Genomic DNA, 21675 nt, shown 5'->3' with positions numbered 1-21675 from the left:
AGCAGTTGAGGATGGCCCAATGCATTGGGACCCTGCACCCGCGTGGGACACCTGGAGGAGGTTCCTGGTTCCCGGCTTCGGATCGGACGGAAGATCTTCCTCTCTGTCTCTCCTCCTCTGTGTATATCTGGCTGTAATAAAACGAATAAATCTTAAAATAATAATAATAATAATTAAACAGACAATCCTTGTTACTCTGCTGCAAACCTCTCTCAGTGTGACACTTAGAACAGGAAGCCCTCCGAGGGTGGGGAGGGTGTGCTCAGACCTTGAGAAGTTGGCATCCTACTACAAGATATTTGAGCTTACTTAAATCTTAAGACTCTTTGTACAGACACAATGTTCTCATGCTGTTTCTGTCACACCGCAGACACTGAAGCATATAAATAAACACTTTGCAAGTGCTGGATTTTTAAAAGCTCTCATTTTTATTATGTACTAATACAAATACATCTTGAAGAGCTAAAAGGAAAAGAAAAGATCACTTTCATAAAGGAAGCCTTTCCTGTGAGAACAGGATATATTGTGTATCATGCAAGAAAACACCAACTGATAGTTTATCTCTGTTTCCTTCCCTCCCTCCCCGTTTTCCAGCTCCACAAGCCATCCTCATGTACTGCACAGTAATCCATTACAATATGTTCCAACATCTGCCTCCCCATATGATGTATGACCTATTCGATTGACCCTTTTTATGCCGCTCCAGATTTGCTGTTCATTACTGTGAGAGAATGAACACTTTGCCTCTATTCCTGAGGTCACCAACCAGTAAATACATCTCCATTTGGCAAGGTAAGGAGAATACTGGCTGGAAACCACTTAAAACCTCTTTACATATCAGTGACTATATTTATGACTCCAGTTAGCTTAAATTGAGGGAAAAATGCTGCTGAAATACAAAATACTCCTTATTTAGCATAGAAACTCTGAGTATTGCAGAAATATTTTTGAAGAAAGATATTTGTCTTTGCCTAAGTTCCTTATTGTAAAATCACTGTTCGTTTTATCCCAATAGATTGGTGTATTTGCAAATTGCAGTAGAGAGTGGCTGAAATCAAACCATTAAAAAAAATACCATTCTAATTCACCTCAAACAGATCTGGAATGTCAATTCACATTAAACCAGAAGATATATTTTGCACATTATAAAACCATCTTCACTTCCAGAACAGATTCTTGCTGGGCTCTTGAACATTCTTGCCAGGTACTGGGAAACAAATTATGCAAACCGTGCCTTTCTCAGTGATCACTGTGCTGGAAATTTGGAAGCTATTTTCAGGATTCCCAATAACAATTTTGTGTGGCTGGTCATTGCAGGCGAGAAATGCTCACACTGGCTTAACAACTTGCCAAAGTTTGAATCTGTAGCAGTATCAGAGAAATTTGACTAACTTTATAGTTCTCTTGGTGTAAAAACTTCTTACAAGCAATATGAGGAATAGATGAATAGCATATGGTTACTATGGAAAAGCACTTTCAAACTCCAATGTTATGGGACGAATTCAGCTGCCTCTTTACTGCATTGATTTAAGAGTGGAATTCCCCTATCTGCTGGCCAGAAGAAAAGGGATTCCCTAAATTCTGAGTCAGTCATGATATCCAAAACCAAGAGTTAAATCATGCAAGGGGCTAAAGGCTTTTTGCATCACTAAAAATGGAACTTCTTGAAGAAAACACATAGCCAGTTATTTTTCCCCAGCTGTTATTTTGTTATAATCCTTGCAAAAATGGACAAAACACAATAGCAATAAAAAAAATCAGAGGTCTTGCAGCAGATTACCTTCTTTTGTCAATTTTTCCCCTTGTAAACTTGGAAGAAAATGACATCAACACAAGGGTGAGTGCCCATGTCCCATTAGGAGCATCCCTGGGAAGCTAAAGAAGCTAAGCAGGGTCGGAGCTGGTTAGTGCTTAGATGGGAGTTCACCTTCTGGCTGAAGCTTTGTGCTAACCCCAAGCCCTAGGAGGCAGCAGTGAGCAGTGATGACTGAAGTAACTGGGCTTCTGCCACCCTCCAGGAGTTCTGGATTGAGATCCTGGCTCCTGGTTTCAGCCTCCCCACTCCTTCCCATTTGTAGCAGGTTTCTGAGTAGTGAACCACTGGTTCTCTCTCCTTCGCTCTTTTCTCTCTCTCCTTCCCTGTCTCTGTCTCTCTCTCTCTCTCTCTCTCTCTCCTTCCTTTTCTCTATTCTCTCTCTCTCTCCTTTCCTTTCTCTTTTCTCCTCCCCCTATCTGTCCTTCACTCTTTTTCTCCATCTGTCTCCAAAATCAACTAATTTCTTAAACTATTTCCTATTATTATTTAGCTCTTACACTATCCCATTTAAGTTACACAAAAACCCAATGACATCTGAACACAGAAGAGTAACAGCAGCTTTCATTAACACCAGCATCATCATCATCACCATCATTAAATGCGTACTGTGTCCCATGTACCTGCTGTATGTCCCCAAGACTTCTCAAAATCTGAGGAGATAGAATTCCTATTTTATGGCAGAGGACACATAGGCCCTAGTGAAGTAAAAACCATGGTTCAAAGTCAAAGAAAATGAAGAAAAATTTGACTTTGGAACCCAAATCCCTTTTTTTCCCCAGAGTTTGTTACTCTGGAAAAAAAAAAAAGTTAATTTTTAATTTATTTAAAAGACAGAGCTTTAAAAACAAAGAGAAATAAATGTCATAATCTCTGGTTCACTTCCCAAATACCCTCCACAGTGAGGTCCAGACCAGGCACACCCAGCGACCTGAGGCTTGTCCCAGGTCTCCCTAATGGGAAGCAGGGAGCTGAGTGTTGCCTCCTGAATCATAACAGGAGCTAGGAATGGAACCCGGAGACTCTGAGAAGGACTGTTGGAATCCCAATCACATCTTAACCATTATGCTAAATGCCTGACTATCAGACTATAATTCTTCAAAGATTCATTCATTCATTCATTTATTCATTTATATTGGAAAGGCAGATCGGATTTACAGAGAGAGAAGGAGAGACAGAGAAAAAGACCTACCATGTGCTGGTTCACTCTTCAAATGGAATCAAAAGCCAGGAGGTGATACTAAGTCAGGAACCAGGAATCTCTGCTAGGTCTCCTACATGGGTACATGGTCCCAAGGTCTTGGTTCATTCTCTGCTGCTTTCCCTGGCCATAAGCAGGGAGCTGTACAGAAATTGGAGCAGCTGGAACATGAACTAGTGTCCTTATGGGATCCCAGCACATGCAAAGTGAGGATTAACCGATTGAGCAATCCTGCCAGGCCTAAGTTAACAATTTGCTTAACCATCTCAAGGATTTTAGGAAAATTTTAGGAATTTTAAGAAACAATGTAATGAAATTTGGATAAATCTGTTTTGCCTTTCATGGTCTTTTTATAATTTATATTTTTATCATTCAAAAATTTATAAAACTTCAGTTACATTCTAGGTTCTTAACTCCACCGCTCTTTTTTTAATTCAAAATTTTAAATTAGTTTTAACAAACTCGATGTGATTTTTAGAATAAGAAAGTCATCAATGAAGTAACCACAAAAAAGAGATGTAAAATTGGAAGTTGATCAGTACTACAAAATATGAAAACGTATATGTATTTACAAAGCAGCCTATGCTGTCAGCAGAACATGAAAAAGGATATGCAGGCAGAAGAGGGAGGTTTTCCCTGTAGCTACGAATATTTGCACCTCAGAGGGAAGATAGGTAACCACACACTGGAAGAAGCAGTGTGTGGGAGGGAACACAACAGGGCTGTGGTTCTGGAAGTCAATCATGAGACTGCAGGGCGATGGGATGTGGTTTTGCAAAGATCAGCAGGAAGCAACAGCCATTAAGAAATGACATCAGCCCACTGACAGTACTACAAGATTATTCCACATATGATGGGGAGAGTTACTGGGGCACTCCAGTTCACCTACCACATCTTTTAAGTTTTTTAAAGTAGGCTTCTTCTAACAATCCTTACATTCTTGTTCACTCTCCAATTGCTTGCCATAGTCAGGAGTCCACAACTCCATCACGATCTCCAACATCGGTGGTAGGGACCCAAACATTTGGTCATTCATCGGCTGCCTACCAGGATGCATTAGCAGGAGATGAACTTGAAGGGGAGTAGTCAGATCTTAAACCAGCGCTCTGATACGGATACATGCACAGCAAGAGCCAGTTTAACCTGCTAGGTCATAATGCCTGCCCCAAAGATCTACATTTGCTTGAAATTTTCATTAAAATGTATCTAATTACATTTTTGCATGACTGAAATTACATGCAAAGAGGTGGATTAAACTGCTTGGGACCGAGCATCCCATAACTGAGTATCTGGTTCAAGTTCCAGCTTCTCCACTGAAAAACCAGCTTCCTGCTAACACACACCTCTGAGGCAGCAGGTGACGGCACACATCCCTGGATCTCCCCACTGCTTACACGGGAGACCCAAACGGGCTTCCTGGCTCCCAATTTTGACCTGGTCCAAACTGAAATTTTGTGGGCATTTGAGCAATGAACCCTAGATGCCAGGTCTCCCTACTGCTCTTTCAAACACATAAAAATAAACGTAAAAATCAATTATAAATGTGGATATACAATTTTCAATATCTAAATGTTTGCTCTTTCCTTTATAATTTATACCATTAATTATATTATGTAGCTATAATAACTACATATCAACTATTCTCTAATTCATGTTCATCATTCTTTATTTTTCTAAACATGTGAATCAGAATATATCATACATGAGCAATCTGGATTACTCAAAACATCTATCCTTTAAGCCAATTAAAATACCAAAGTACACTCTATTATCCACCTCGATTTACACTGTGTTTTTGTTTCAGTGGGTGCTCTGACTGCAGCTGGCTCCCTGTTCTGTTGCATAGGACAGAAATTTCACATATACATTAGCAAAGTAGTCCAGAGAAGTAACCAACTCTTCTGACTTCTGCTTGCTAGTGTTAAATCGATTGATTCAGTCAAGACATATTTATTAGCCACATACTATGAGCCACGCATTTTTTTAAAACACTTATAATATACCAACAGACACCTATCTCCACCAACAGTGAAGGCTTTTAGGATGTATACCCAAGAAGGCTGACAAGAGTTTGGTCGTTCATTCTACTCCACCATAGCTGTCTTCAGCTTCTGCTGCTCCATATTATGTTTGATCACTGTGAACAGTGGCGTGTGTCCATGATTTTTACACATGTCTGATTCCTGACATACGTGAATGTATATTGTTTGTAGAGGAACAGAAATCACTCCTAAAAAAGACATAGGCTGCAGCACGAATGGCTCTTGAAAACAGCATGCCAGACATGGAAGGACAAATTCTAATTCCAGCTATAATCTGAGCTTCCCAGAAGTGGCTTATTCACAGACACAGAAAGCAGAAGAGAGGTTATCAGGGAATGTGGGAAGAGGGAATGGGGAATGTAGTTTTGTTTGGGAGAATGGTAATGTTCTAGAAATCGGCGATAGGGATGGCTAGACATCACTGCGAAAATACTTAATACCACTCAAGTGTGCACTGAAACTGGCTAAAATGGTCAATTGTATGCTTTGCACAGTTTACCACAATTTTTGAAAACACACATTTAATAGAGTAGAAGGGGGAAAAAAAAATCACTGTTTTCCAGAATTATCTTTAGCTTTAACTATATTCCCTTACATTTTATTTCTTGAAAACACTTTTGTCCTTCCCCATTTCCTCTGATGTATTGATACATTCATTTCAGATCACAGATGTAAAAGGGAAAAACAGTATTATTATTTTAAAGTAAATGGCTATTGGCAATATTAACTTCTTGAAAAGATTACTAAACATCACCCCAAATACTAACAGAAGCGAGAGGAAAGAGCGTCAGAGCCAAACAGCACTGAACCTACCAACGCCCTATTTCTGCTTGACGGTTCTTGGAGCTCAGAAACAGAAGCTCCAAGATCATGGTGATCCTTCATCTACTCTGCATCTGCCAGTCCCACCGGAAAAGGTAGTTGCCTCTCTCCCCTAAGCCTTCCAAGTGCAAAGCCAGCTTCTTTTTTCATATTCAGATGACTGTTCGGGAGCTCAATCCTGTTTCAGCCGTCACTCTTTACATCAAGAAAAGATAGATGGGACACACCAACCCCAACCTAAATGACCTTTGGATGTGACAAGAGTTTTAGGTCAGCCTTGCTAAATGGAGGCCTTGGTGTATCGAGACATGCCTTGGGGTGAAATTTACAGTGAATTTATTATCTCCCAATGCCCTTTGGACTGCTTCCCACCATCAAACACCATGGCAGCACTTCGAACAGGAAGAAATACATTAACTGGAATCTGATCGTTTTAAAAGGTTACAGCTGCCCAAATATAATTTAATTTCATACTTGCCCTTTGAGGGTTTGGTGTATATTTTCATTTTATGACTGCAAATGATAAAGCTCTTAAGATTCAAGGCAATAAAGAGAGGGAAAAAAAAGTATTTTAAGGGTTAGAAGTCTATTCAGTTCATACTCAATGAGTGAAGTGACAAACTAGGTTTTTTTTTTAATCTAACATTTCTCTTTTTTTTTTAAATTTGGATCATCTCTGATTCTTCTGATCCCATTCTTCGACATTTGGCTGGAAATCAGTACATGGACACCAAAGTGAGATCCCAGCAACGTTGAAAACAAAAAGATTTTTAAAAATTAAGATAGTTACACTAAATTGAGGGAAAATACATTAGTGAAAAGAATATATTTTCACCTGCATTTTCTCTCATTTAATTGGGAAAATCTACTCTTTCAATTATCCACATCATATCAACTTACAATTGATGCTAAACTTTACTACTGTATCACACTTGTATAAATTCTAACAAATGGTTCACAAAATCATCTATAAATACTATCTTATAGTCTCATCAGATTACTTAGTATATATTGGGAAAGATAAAGAGAGATTTGATATTGCTGGCACCAAACGAAAAAAAATCAATAGCACAATCAGAAATAGAATTAAGATAGAACACACTATAGTTACCAGCTAGTCACCAGACAGGCAAATTACAAAAAAACATAGATTATCTCTTCTCCCTCATCTCAGTACTGTACTGTAGGTATCACATTACTTGAAATATCAATACATAGTGCTTCATGAAAAACACATTTGTGATTCCCTGAATGTAATGAGTGAAATTAAAAACAATAAAATGCAGTTTAAAGTTATATATGTGTGCATACACATGCAGATACAGTCATCCGTTGTTTCGTTTAGTCAACTGCAAGTATTTCTTACAAGCCACGGTGCCAGCTTCTATGAATTTTCTTGCAAAAAATCTTAACAGAGACACAAAGAAACATAAAGCATTAAAATTGTATAATACCACATAGATTATTATAAATACTAATTTATGCATTTTACTAGGCTATATTGATTTCACGTGACTGACATGTTATTGGGTTCAGAGTGTTTTTCCTGTTATTTAACCCACACAATTCCATGGGGCAGTGATCTTACTGCTTCTGTTTATAGTTGACAAAATAGCTCAGTAAAGTTAATAACGCTGTTCCAAAAAACAAAACCCAGTAGTAACTACACTCAAATGGAAGGTTGTTTCATTGATTTATTCATTTATCTCTCTTTCACTCAACAATTATTAAAGACCTGCCTAAGATGCAAAAAAACCCCAAAGCAGATGTAAGTCTAAAAATAAAAAATGAAATACTACCATAAAAATCATTTTCCAAGACTCAATTTCCACAAGTTCTATTGAACAGGATATTGCTCAAATTTTCCCCAAGATTTACAAATGGCCAGGACTGACATGAAAGGATATGCCACATTTCGAAATAATTAGGGAAAAGCATACCCAAAACACAATGACACCTCATGCTCATTAGCATAACAATTATAAAAATAACAACAAAAATATGTGGAATTGCCATGGTACCCAAGAATCTCACTTATGAGTATATACCCCCAGGAAACCAGTATTATGAAAAGATTCTTACACATTCCTCAGGAGCATTAGCTACAATAGCCAGCAGCAAAATTAACACAAATGTTCACTTAGCAATGAACAGATAAGCAAAATGTGATTTGCACATACGACAGAATACTGTGCGATTTCAACAAGGAGGGAAATTCTTCTACATATTGATGCCATGGATGAACCTGGAAGATATTCAGATGGTAAATCAAGCAAAAATCCAAATATATGGTTGCAGATAGATGAAGTATCTAGAATATTTAAATTCACAGACACAAAGCAGAATAGTGACTAGCAGAGACTGAGGAATGGGAGAATATGGACTTGATTGTTTAAGATATATGCAGTTTCATTTTAGAAGTTGAAAATGTTCCATAAATAGGCAGAGGTGTTGGTTACAAACCAATGTAAATGTACTTTTTACCACTGCACTGTATAGTTCAAAATGCTTGAACAGGTAGATCTTCTGTTACATATATTTCTAAATCATGGATCATTCATACAATTTAGTAAAATACTGAAATAAGCAGAAATTCAGGACTTTATTCTTTATGCAAGTCAAAAATGAGATGTTAACATAAAGGGAGATCCAAATGTTGACTTTCCAGGGCACATGAGCGGAAACACAGGATTTAAGGATACCAGATTGGGTTGAAAGTCATGGGGTAAGGAAAGAAATGAAAACCTGCCTATGGGCTACCTGGTACCTTCCCTCCCCACAGCTGATCAGCCTGGCAGTACATGGGCAAATGCACCACGGTTGGCAAAACGGCCAAGACAATTTTGGAGGCCAAACTGTTTTATATCCTGATTGTGGTGATGGAAAAAATTCACAGACATCCAAAAAGCAGCCAATTTTATTGTATGTTAGTTTTATAAATTAAAAGATAACAGGCCTAAATGCAAAAAATACTTTTTCTCAATGACTTAGACTTTTCATGATTAAACAGCTGGGTCGTTCTACTCAAGAATCAATTAGAAAAATTAGGAGTGTACTAATATTGTAGACACAGATTCTCTACAACATCACCCACTTTGGGTTGGTTTTTCTGTAACTCTAGTAATGTCCAAGTGGGCAGAAAGAATGGATAGCAAATGGTTGCACTGCAAGAAGGCAGGGAGCCTGCAGTAACTGTCCAGGAGTTGAGATAAGAGAAATAAAGTAAGTACAGACAGTAGATTATTAAACAAATGTAATTCTTTCCATTCCAGCTAATTGTACGAGCCTACTCATGTAGTAACTTCTTAGCATAGAAATCTGGGCCTGGGCTTCCACCTCCATGGTTTTTCTTGCTAAGAGAATTCACACTTCCTTCTCAGTCTTCAAAGCACCACTTAGAAACATGCATTTCAAGCGTGACAACAGGAGCTATTATTGATACCAGCACGTAAATGAAAAACTCTCTCCTTGATATATTCTGAGTGTCTGGCTTTATTTATACCTCTATTTATTTATACATGGGAACATCTCCATACTAGTATCTTGTAAGACTTAGGATGTTACAAACTGTATGTACACCAAAAAGAAAATAAAAACACTCAACAGTTCCAGATATCTTTTTTTATATTGCCCTTGCCATTGGATGGTCCCCATTCCAATTCACCAGTGCTGTGCTCATGCACTAACACACCATGACCACTGCTTCCCCGACCAACAGATGTTTCTCAAGCACAAGGCTTCTCCAGTTTTATCATAGTTATGGAGATTTCTTTTTAAATCAGGTATATAGGGAGTCAAACCTTGATGAATAAGAGAGAGGAGAAAAGAACTGAAGAAAAAAAAACCTGAACGTAAGAACCAGGTAGAGGTTGAGAGGAAAATAGGTAAAAATGGGGGCAAAATTAAATGCAGAGAAAACAAGATGACAAAATGTAAGGAGAGAGAGAAAGGATTAAAAGAATGGGTTTTTACAGGGTAAATTCCTATTTAAAAATTTTTAGTCATTCTAAGGACCAAAAGTTTTACAGTAATCATCCAGTCGACAGTATAATTAAGAGCAGAACAGCAATCTGATTTATACTATGAAGCCATTTTACGTCAAAGTATTATTTCCAAACGCCTCTTCTCCTGTAAGCATGCTCTTACTGTGGAGTGATAACCATCAAAAATTTGTTGTTTAATTGGATCTTGTGAGCCAGTGTGACAGCATTCAAGGTTCCAAAGCATTTGTCTTGCAGATTCGCTGTCAACAAGTGCCCACCAACCTTCTCCCATGTTGCCATCAACAGCACATGAACAGAAGTACCCAGGAATCAGAAAGTGCCCTTGTAAGATGCAGAGGTACCTGCTGGGGATTTTCTGGGGTTTGGGCCACTTTCATCTACCTCACTTCATATAATGCTCCATCAGACAAAGAAAAGACAGCTATATTAACATGCATTTCACAGATAACAAAACTTGAGTCCTGCGCAGGTCAAATGACTTGAGACCAAACTTCTCTTCAGAGCGGGGCTGATAGGAGAAAAGTTAATTCATTAGTATCTTTGTTTAGCAATAGCAGGGGTTAGAAAGAATCATCACAGCTAGGTCTACAACTTTGGCTGTATTTATAATGACCAACCATCCATTCTTGCTTGAATCACTCTTCATTATAACAAGAACACCATAGCATTTCCAGTAACACAATGGCTTTCCCTCTACAAATAAAAGTTTGTTCCTTTCACAAATAACTCTGAATGCCCGAAGAGGCTTGAGCACTTTCCATTGTGAAATGAAAAGAAAAACAGATAATTTTGTATTTCTAAGAAAGAATGGCAACATAAGTTTGTGCAGTCTGACTTGTGGAAAAACAGTTTTTTGTTTGTTTGCTCTTTAGTGATGGGCATTTTGTTTACCTGAAAATTTTCTGCTTGCATTGAATATGAGAACTTGGTTCCCATATGCATTCAATCCAAATTTGAATTAAGATCATTTAAAAAAATAACAATATTCCTTTGTTCTGTAGAGCATGACTTCTGCATCCAAGTGAGTTACTTGTTAATTTTGAATGTGGGAGAAGTTGTTAGACCCATTTTAGATATATTTTTTAAACTCTTGAACCTAAGATACAAAGATGAGAATTACAGCCAGTAATAATGGATGAAAATATAGGCTACCCAGGAGACTTTGTATGTAACAGCTCATTTGATCACTACAACACCTTAAAAAAAGTAGTCATTACATTACATTACATTTTTTTTCCATAGGTAAATCCTAAGAGGTATTCCTGATGAGCTCTATTAAAAAAAATCTGTAAATGTTTAAATTGAATTTGAAGAACCATGTTTTAAAGGAGCAGGGGGGAAGCCAAAGCAGCACACTGGCTATTACTTCAAACACACAGGTCTACTACCAACGGTATGCTGACTACACCGCAAGCCTTCACCTACAAAAACTAGACACCCAAATTGTATAATGGGTATTAAAAAGTTAATTATTTCTAAGTTGACCCTAAAAAACCCAAACTTACATTTTCCCTGGAGGGAAACCAGAAACAAGATGACCAAATCAAGATCAAAAGAAAAATGAACATAATTTCAGGGGCATTGATTTAAATTTTTTTTGTTTGCTTCTTTGCTGTGAAAGAGACAACTCCCATCTCTTGATTTATTCCTTACATGCCTAAAAGGATCAAGGAAAAGTTGACAAAAAGCCAGGATCTAAGAATTCAATCCAGGGATCCTAAATGTTCTAGATGCTTCATTACCTGAGCCTATACTGTACAAGAAGCTGCGAACAGGAGCCAGAACCAGGAAAGGGAGGGACATGGGGATTCCCGTGAAGAATGGGGCATCCCAAGCACTATGCCAAGTGACTGCCTGCACGGCTTCTATTTCTTGTGTGACTAAACTGTCGGATTTTTCATCAAGATGTTACCTACTTGTTGTAGTGGTACTATTTATTTTCTGAAAAATAATTTTATTTATTTCTTTGAAAATCATGCATAGAGGGAAGACACACATACACACGCAGAGGGAGGGGGAGGACGGGGAAAACAGGAAGGAAAGAATAGTGAGGTCCCGGGAGACAGGGAGGAACTTCTGACTTACTAATTCAGTCCTCAAATGGCCACAATAACTGGAGCTGGGCAAGGATGCAGTCAAAAGCGGGGATCTCCAACCACATGTTCCACATGGGTCACAGGATCACAGGGTTCCAAGCACTTAGGTCATCCTCTGCCACTTTCACAGGTGCGTTAGCCAGAAGCTGAACGGGCTGTAGAGCAGGCAAGGCTGGAACCAGAATCTAAATGGAACGCCGGCGCCATAAGCAGACGCTTAATTCGCTATGTCAGCTCCTACTATTTCTAATAATTTAAAACCTTTAAAACCAAAGAAGTAAGATCAGGACAAATACTGTATATAGAAATGCCAGGACACATATTTAAGGTAGTGGATGTTACATATTATAGGACTACAGACCGAAAATCTCTACCTCAGATACTCCAAACCTCAAAACATTTTAGCACCAACATGAAACATTCCATATCAGAGAAACTTGCTTCATGCACAAAATTATTAAGCATATTGTATAAAATAGCTTTCATGTTGTACTATAGAATGGATAACCAACATGTATAAATTTCACATTAGATCAGTTTTGGGTTCCAAACCAAAACCACTCATTAGGCAAATATTTCAAATTCTGCAAAATTTGAGTCTGGTACGGTAGCCTAGTGGCTAAAGTCCTTGCCTTGCATGACCGGCATTCCATTTGGCCAATGGTTCATGTACTTGCTGCTCCATTTCCCTTCCAGGTCCACACTTATGGCTTGGGAGAGTAGTCCAGGATGACCCATAGGCCTTGGGAGCCTGTGCCCTCGTGGGAGACCCAGAAGAAGCCCCTGGCTTCGGATCGGCTTAATTCAGGCCATTGTGGCCACACGGGGAGTGAACCAACAGAGGGAAATCTTTCTCTGTCTGTCCTTCTCTCTCTCTCTGTCTTTCCAACAAAAAATAAATCTTTAAATAAAAAAACCTGAAAAATCCAAAATACACAAAACTTGAGGTGCTAAGTGTTTCAGAGAACAGATATTCAACCTGCACAGCCAAAACTTTAGGTACAACATCTAGTATCTTAAAGCAACTACTGCATATTACAGAGAGAATATTTTTATGGATCTTATTCCAAAAAGGAAACACTTCTCATTAGTGCTTTTTAGTGCGCGTTGGAGAAACCCTGATACTGTTACTGTTTCTATGTCACATTCCTGAGGCTGGCTCTGCACTCACTGGTGCAAATCCTTCGTAGCTGACTTTGAAATCAACTCCTCCATCGTCACTTACCAACGTCCTTCATCTCAGCAGTCATTGGACAAGAAAAGGGAGCGGCATTAAAGGAAAGGTCAAGGGAAGCTGGAATCACCAGGGTTCATCCCCCAAATGTTCTTCTCTTGCACTCAACTTGGCAGGACAACACTGAGGAACTTCCAAACGAAACAGCAAAGCTGAAATGTGCTAGACCGGCTTCAAGTCCCCCCACCATCCACAGGGATTGAAAAGGGCTTTATGGTCAAGTTGAGACAACACTTGCCAACCAAAGCCTGCTCAGAGTTGTAATGTAGTTTTCCTTGTGGTCCTTCTATCAGAACAGCTCATTCACTAGTGCAAAATCTCATCTGCATGATTATATAATCATCTTTGTAAGCCACCTTTGGAGAAGCAAATAAAACATCAACAAGGCTTATGATATAATCTCATTTTGAACCTTTGGTGTACACATAGATAAGAAACAGCACATTTCTTGATTGTGTTGTTTTAAAAAATTCTGTGATTGGGCCTTGTGCAGCAGCCTAGTGGCTAAAGTCCTGCCTTGCACCCTCGGGGATCCCATACAGGTGCTGGTTCATGCCCCAGTTGCTCCACCTCCCATCCAGCTCCCTGCTTGTGGTGGGAAAGCAGTCAACGATGGCCCAAAATCTTGGGACTCTGCACCCACATAGGAGACCTGGAAGAGGTTCTGAGCTCCTGGCTTCGGATTGCTGCAGCTGTACCCATGCTGGCCACTTGGGGACATCTTTCTCTCTGTCTCTCCTTCTTTCTGTAAATCTGACTTCAATAAAGGATAAAGAAATCTTTTAAAATTCTGTGATGTTCTAATAACTTCCAATAAAAGAAATAATTCTCAGGGCATAAGCACCAAATTGAGCAAAAAAGAAGCAATTCAGAAGGTTGTCATTGTTACTGTTATGCAAATCCTATCCATTGTTTTATCTTTTTTAAAATTAAATGATCTCAGTGCAAATTCAGCAATTTGTTTTCCATCCTATTACACAAAACAACTTAAACACATACCAGTGAATGCATTTATTTTTAAGGATAATGGAAAATGGTAAGACAGTAGAGCTAACTTTCAGTTGCTAGGATTTTAGGCACACTTCTGTTAATACTGTTTTGGACAGTTTATTATTTACGAGTTTAAAATGTTTCTACTAGAAAATTCAGAAGTTAGAGTAGAAAATTGATCTTAAGTTTTGTTTACTGGCAGAATCTTAAGGCAAACAAACTTGATCAAAAGAAGTCGAAATATAAACAAGACAAATGAAAGGGGCTGGTTCGGTTGAGGGATGCTTGGAGACACTTGAACTCCAGCAGTGGTCTGAAGTAGCTGCTCTTGATAGGCTCTGAGGCGCACTTCATTCAGCTAGAGTCGTTAGGGCTGGAGGTTGTATGCCTTTATCCAAGCACTCACTATGTCATAATGTCACCAAGGTATTAATGTCTCCTAAAATGTTAATAGCATGCCTTATATGAGAAAAAAAACTTCTTTTAGTCTATCTAATTATCCACTAATATATTGATTTTTCTATGCAAAACTATTGGACTATGTACTTTCACTCCATGGACTACTACTCAGCCATTAAAAAGAATGAAATTCTACAATTCGCTATAAAATAATCCCCACTGGAGATCATTATGCAGTGGCATGATACACTTAAATAACAAAATTTGGATTTTGGACTGTTGCTGGAGGACTATAGTATTATAACAACATGTGTGGAAATCAAGAGGGGAAGAATGGGGGGGATGAAGGAGAGTCATGGAAAACAGTAACAGTAAAACAGGCTCCAGTACAACAGCTCAACTGTCTAATCCTCCACCTGCAAGTACTGATATCCCATAGGGGTGCTGGTTTGTGTTCAGCTGCTCCATTTCCCACCTAGCTCCCTGCTTGGGGTCTGGGAAAGCAGTGGAGGACGGCTCAAAGTCTTGGAACCTTGCACCCACATGGCAGACCTGGACAGGGCTTTTGGCACCTGGATTCAGATCAGCTCAGCCTCAATATGTGGACAGTGGGGTGTGAACCAGACCATGGAAGATCTTTCTCACTGTCTCTCCTTCTCTCTGTAATTCTTTCTTTTCAATATAAATAAAGAAAAGTTTTAAAACACAATCAAAATTAACTACAATCACTTCTTAATACAGTTAAACGTTTTACATTAAACATACCAGTTGTATGTGATACAACTTACAAGTTCCAGCTGCATGCTCTGGTTTCACTCTAGAAACAATGACACATTATTCACGGATATTACTCAGAAGGTTCCTGGTCCCACAAGGACACCAATGACAGCTGTTCATCAGGGGACCCACCTTGACTCAGGTTATGGTCTTACTAACTTACACAAAAATTTCCAGTACGTCTGCGTGTCTTCATAAAACATCCTTTCAAGAAATTAGAGAAAATGAGTGATGTAAATTCAGTCGCCAACAGGGCTGAAGGGCAAAGGAGGAAAACCTCATGAGGAAGAAGCTCCTTACATCTCAAGAACGCCCACTGCTCCTGCTTCACACACACAGCTACAACTAGTCCTACTTCTTTTCTTGAGAAAGGAAAACACAGCTGCACATTTTAAAAGTGAAAGCAAATGGGTATTGTTTCTAGAATTTTATCAACTACTAGTGTTGAACGCAGCTTTTTTTTTAATTTGCATTAGTTTGGAAACATTGTAGAGTCACCACCTAAACAAGTTTTGATTAAGAGAACGCATGATGGTATCAAGAAACTGGCAATGGAATTGTGACCATAAAAGCTGGCACTGCCAGTTTTGCTTGTTAGTACAGGCAACAATTGAATTTCACATATAAATGGAACAACCGGGCCCGGTGGCGTGGCCTAGCGGCTAAAGTCCTCGCCTTGAACGCCCCGGGATCCCATATGGGCACCGGTTCTAATCCTGGCAGCTCCACTTCCCATCCAGCTCCCTGCTTGTGGCCTGGGAAAGCAGTCGAGGAGCCCCAAAGCTTTGGGATCCTGCACCCGTGTGGGAGACCTCAAGGAGGTTCCTGGCTCCTGGCTCTGGATCAGCACAGCACCGGCCACTGCAGTCACTTGGGGAGTGAGTCATCGGATGGAAGATATTTCTATTTCTCCTCCTCTCTATATATCTGACTCTGTAATAAAAATAAATACATCTTTAAAAAAGTTTACTCTGTAATGAAAAGTTGCATCGTGGGAAAGCATATGTGTGCTGATACGTCTGTTAGCATATAATGGGATACCAAGAAGCTTCTAACCGTAAGAAAGTATAAAGGTTGCATAAAAAAGACCCTGTCCCCACTGTGCAGATGTCACACACTCCTGGAAACCCTGCAGGTGGAAATAACTTTGGAAGCATTCCCTATCAGGTTTTTCCTTCAAGGGGATTGTTGGAAACTGCTGGGCGCTGACTCTAGCCCATATGGGCTTGGAAAAGTCAGAGAAAATGTTGGCTGTACTTTTTCAGGCCTATTTGCATATGTTCTTTAGTATGCAGAATGTCTCTGTATATAATTTAATTGTTGTTGGGTGTCTTTTGCCTCTATTAATACATATGCAAACGACTCACTCTGGCAGCTGTGCTGTGTTACTCATACGTGTGCTTCTGTTTGCCCTGGAGGCTCAGGATCGAGGAGCGAAGAGAGAATTCAATCTTGTAACTCACAAGAAAACTCACTCGTGTCCACATAAGTCCAGCAGCAAATGGCATGCCAGGGCAATGCCCACAAGGAGGAGCCATGGGGCATTTTTCACCCTGTACAGAACTGACTAGAACCTCAGAGACAGACTGAGGAGCAGAGCATCTCAGAAGGCTCAGCTTTGCTACGCAGAGATGAACATGTCCAACAGCTCTTCCCTGTACGTGTACAACAGAACACAAGCTGAAACAGCTCACATCTAAACCTTTCCAGACAGCTAGATTCCTTATTGATTTTCTAGGGGTTCCTCTCCGTCAGACGCCATGCTCAGTTGCTCACCCTGCTGACAAACAGGAAGCATTTACCTGTGTCCTGACATAATCATTGACCTTCAGCAAGCAGCAGAAGCTTGATAAAAAGAGGAACTTCACTTTTCCATCCACATCTACCTGGACATAGCTTTCTACCACACAGGAGCATAAGCCATTTCCACAACGGTGTCCATGTACCTTTGACGGCGATCGGAAAAGACTAAATTCAGCTGCTATGTGGTGTGATTCCATCTCTGAAGTGATCACAAGTCTGTCTATCAACTTATCTTTTCCAGAAAATGCATGTTACCCATATGACCAGTTACTGGAGCTTCAGCCCAAGTGATTTGATTTATGACAACTTGAAATTTTAAGTTTCTCTTCCAAAAATGCCATCATGAAAATTATATTCTTACTCAAGGAATTTTTTCCAAAGTTCAATTAATTCAATCAATAATAAGTAAAATATGTCTGTCCAAGAATTGCAATTTTTTTCCTTCTGATTATCACTATTAATCCACGGTTGGAGTCGATATTTCTGGCTTCCTATAGGTAGAACAGGTGGCAACCATATTTTGGCCAAGACCAATACAGTATTTATAAAGTGAGAAATAAGCATATCAATATTTCCTTCTAATTCCAACCCTCAGATGCCTAGATAAAAAACGGAAGTAGTAAAGTACCATACAATTATTATTATTTAAAAATGCAATGATACCCATTAAGTAAAATGGAAATTAACAAAAAAAGATGAGAAATCATTGTCAGATGGATTACTGCCATAATTTCATTAATTAGAAACAGATTGATTGCCTTACTGATTTTTTTATCTAGTCACAAATGTTCAAAAATTGAAAGTATAACTATTTTGCATAAATAAATTCACTTTTTAATATGCAAATGAACCTAGATTATATATATGCAAAGCCCTTTCTTTAAAAAAGACAACATTAAGGGAACAAATATCCAAGTTATCATTGACTCTTGGAAGGAAAAAAACAAAACAAAAAATAACTAGATCAAACAGGAAGAAGATTTAAAAAAAAAACAAGGAATGAGAAAAAAAAGGATAAACTCTTTCTGAGATTGCTATTTGGCAAGTTACCACTTTGATGAGTATCTCCTCCATTGTGTACAATTTACCTTCTTGTATCAGCCTGATGAGTCACTTTCAAGACAAGCATTTCTAGTCACTCTTTTTTTATATTCTTTATTCCATACTGCCCCATACTACTGCAATGGTTGGTCTTTATTTATGAAGAAAGTATATAAAGGAAGTATACTGTATTAGAAAGGAAGTAAATACACCGTAACAGGTGTTAAAACACATCCTTTACACGGGAAACATGGTTACGGCAAGAGAAGAAAAATAAAGGGATATAAAGAATATGACCCTTTCAGCAAAAGCTGAAACAATATAAACTTCCCTATTAAATTAACATTTTTCTAAAACTTGATCATAATCTGTTGTATTAAAAGGTCATTATGAATGTCTGCCTACAACAGCTTCTTTTTTTTACTGGTATGTATTAACCACCACATCACTGCTATCAGAGATAATGTTACTTAATGACAAAACAAAACAAAACAAAAATAGGCAAACCTTGTTCTGATGACAGTAAGTAAGGGATATAATGAGGAAGTCATACAGTATGTTTGAAGATAGCCAGATACCCAGAGACATTAACAACAACAGCGCAAACGAAGTAGGCGAGCTAGCAAGAGTGGTGATTCCAGAAAACATACTTAACAATTTTTAAATAAGTTACTTAGGGTAAGCCTCAGAGAGAGGATACTAGAGCAAAGACTTGAAGGGAGGAAGCACGTTTACCTCCCAGGAAGAAGGAAGAATCTTTCAGGAACAGGTAAGAACTAGTCAACAAAATGTGTAAAGGCGGAAGCACACCTTGGCTGGCCAATGGTCAGAAGAGGGCAAGCGTACCTGGCATGGCTTAGGTAAGGCAGTGGGAGAAGAAAACAGAAAGTAACTTCTGAACACCTTAAGGGCAAGCCTGGCACTAGGCACACACAATATTTTCCTAAGTTTCTTTTCATCACATTAAATGACAACAGCTTCTTGATTATAAAATGTCAGCATTCTTCTCTTGAATTCAAACCATTTTTCTTCTTTTAAGAGCTCATGAGACCTTGGATTTTTTTGACTTTCTACTATTCCCTTTCTAAAAGAATGGGACTTAACTTAAACAGGAAACTAATCACTAATATTGAACTCAATGTCATTATTATTTAACAAGATAGCCATTTGAGCGAAACAGGTAGAAAGTTACTCAAAGGGTAAAACTGAGTCTTTCTTCTGTCTTGCATTGAAAACATTTATTTAGTCCAGAAATTGTACATGCACTCGATCTTTGTGAACCAGTAACTTAACATATACTCTGCAACTGCTGTAAGGGAAGAAAACACTGAGGTCTTAGAATATATCTCAGACATGTGTTATCAATGAATTATCTATGAAAAAGGGATGATACCGTCACCCAGCACCTGAAGGGTAGCTGGGAGTCGGTTTGGTAAAATTGTGACTAATCAGTCTTTAGGGAAGAGGAGATGCCCATTATAAAGACCCAGTGTGGACAAGTAACCTGGAGACAATAGGGCCATTTAAGGCTCTGGAGCTAGAAGAGGCTGTGGCCAGATCTCCTAAAGTGAAAGACAAGGCTGGCTGAAGTTGATCAGGGAGTGCCCTGAAGGGGCGAGATCAAGACAAAAACAACAGTTATGGATCTGTTCTTGTGTTGTTACATGTAATTGCTATACAATTACATACTACAATGCTGACACAGACAAGCAGAAGGAAGGAAATGGACATATCCTCGATGGGTTCAGAAGAGGATGGACAGTAAATGAATAGATGTGGGAGGAGAGGGAGGAAGAGCAACTCAGGGTAGACCTCCAGTTCCAGGGCTGATAAAATAGATGGGATGAAGTCACCTGCAGAGACAGAAGCGGCAGATCAGTGAGGATGACTACTCTTAACTTTTGTTTTTGACTCAGTCTATAAGCATTTGCTAATTTCCTTTTGATGGACAAGAAGCTGGACATGTGGAATTGAAACTCGGTAAGATTCACACATAATAAACAAAGAGGGGTTAATGACAAAAATAACAAAAGGATGTGATGACACAATACATTAAATCAGTTATATAATCTAAATTGTCCATTTTCCTGTGCAAACATAAGAGAAATATGAAACGACGATGTTTACAACATCTTAATTGCTCCTAAAAGTGTGTGATATGGTAAGCAATTATATTAAGTGCTTTTCTTACATAGTAAAGATTTCAATGGACACAAAAGCAATGAATAATGATATTTCACCTAAAGCGTATTATTTTGTTCATCTTCTAAAATGCCTCTGGTCTGTCTTTTATCCAGGCTCTGGTTTTACTTCTCATAATATTGCCAAAGTGTGAAGCATCATATGCAGCAGTTGATAGCAAAAGCAAACAAAAGTGGAGATAAACAAAGTTAACTAGTAGTAGGATGAATTTATAGTGTTCTTTCTTATATCTAGATATTCAAAACAGTTCAGGCATCAACATAGATCTGTCTAAAGAGACAGTGAATGGAAAATTTACAGAATGAACTCTACTGTCATAGAATCTTGCCACTCCTTTCAGCACTGCAATGCAATCAAGTGCTTGCATTACTGCCAATTAGTAAATTGATTAGTTGATTATTGAGAGAACAAATGTCTTGAGAGAGGCAATGTCTCCCTAACATTTAAAATAAATAAAATCTCCTATACTTACAGAACAAATGGATTTTGGACTCTGTGACTCAGCTCCCTTCGTTGTCAAATCAACAACGTCACTACATAGCACAAAGTCTATAATATGAATTAAATTAGATAATCCTTGTTTAAAACACTTATCAGAAGATGAAGCATGATAAAAAAAAATATTTGATAGAGCTTGGCTAAGGGGCTGGTGTTACGGGTCGGCAGGCTGAGTCCCTCCGTGCTACACTGCGCCAGCTCGTGTCTGAGCTATTCCACTTCTGACCCAGCTCCCTGCCGATGCACCCGGGAAGGCACTGCAAGACGGCCCAACTGTTTGGGTTGTTGCAAATGTGACACAGAATTCTAGACTGGTTTTAGAGCCTGGCCCAGGGGAATGAAAAAGCAAATTGCGTGTGTGCGTGTGTGTCCCACTTAGTAACTCTGCCTCCACACATAAATCAAACTTCTAAAAAAATGGCTAATGGTCATAGAGATATTACTATAGTTCTTCATGTGAGTGAAAATCATTGAAACAACACTTGTTTTTCTTTAAAATACATACAATTTTTACGCTATTTCCTACATCATTGACTGAGTTCAGGTCACCATTTTTACTTTGCCAAGGCTGCTTTATTGGTTTCACCCACTGCTTCTTGCCTATTTTCCAACATCTTCTCGCTTATTGCATCCTTATGAAATGCAGCTCAGATTATCAGTCTCTACCAAACAATATTGGATGAAACAATGGAAAACAAATCAAATATGTCAATAAGCCATACAGTAGCACTGGTACTTGACAATATCCATACT

At 38.7% G+C, this 21675-nt stretch overlaps 1 protein-coding gene across 9 annotated transcripts in view; it reads right to left on the bottom strand.

The window, feature by feature from the left end:
• The window catches only part of SOX5 (SRY-box transcription factor 5), a 569607-nt gene that overhangs the window by 77795 nt on the left and 470137 nt on the right, over positions 1-21675 (bottom strand). The window lies entirely within an intron of this gene.

The sequence above is a fragment of the Ochotona princeps genome, chromosome 27 (genome assembly GCF_030435755.1).
Source record: "Ochotona princeps isolate mOchPri1 chromosome 27, mOchPri1.hap1, whole genome shotgun sequence".
Taxonomy (NCBI): Eukaryota; Metazoa; Chordata; class Mammalia; order Lagomorpha; family Ochotonidae; genus Ochotona; species Ochotona princeps.
This window is presented reverse-complemented; position numbering and strand designations above follow the sequence as displayed.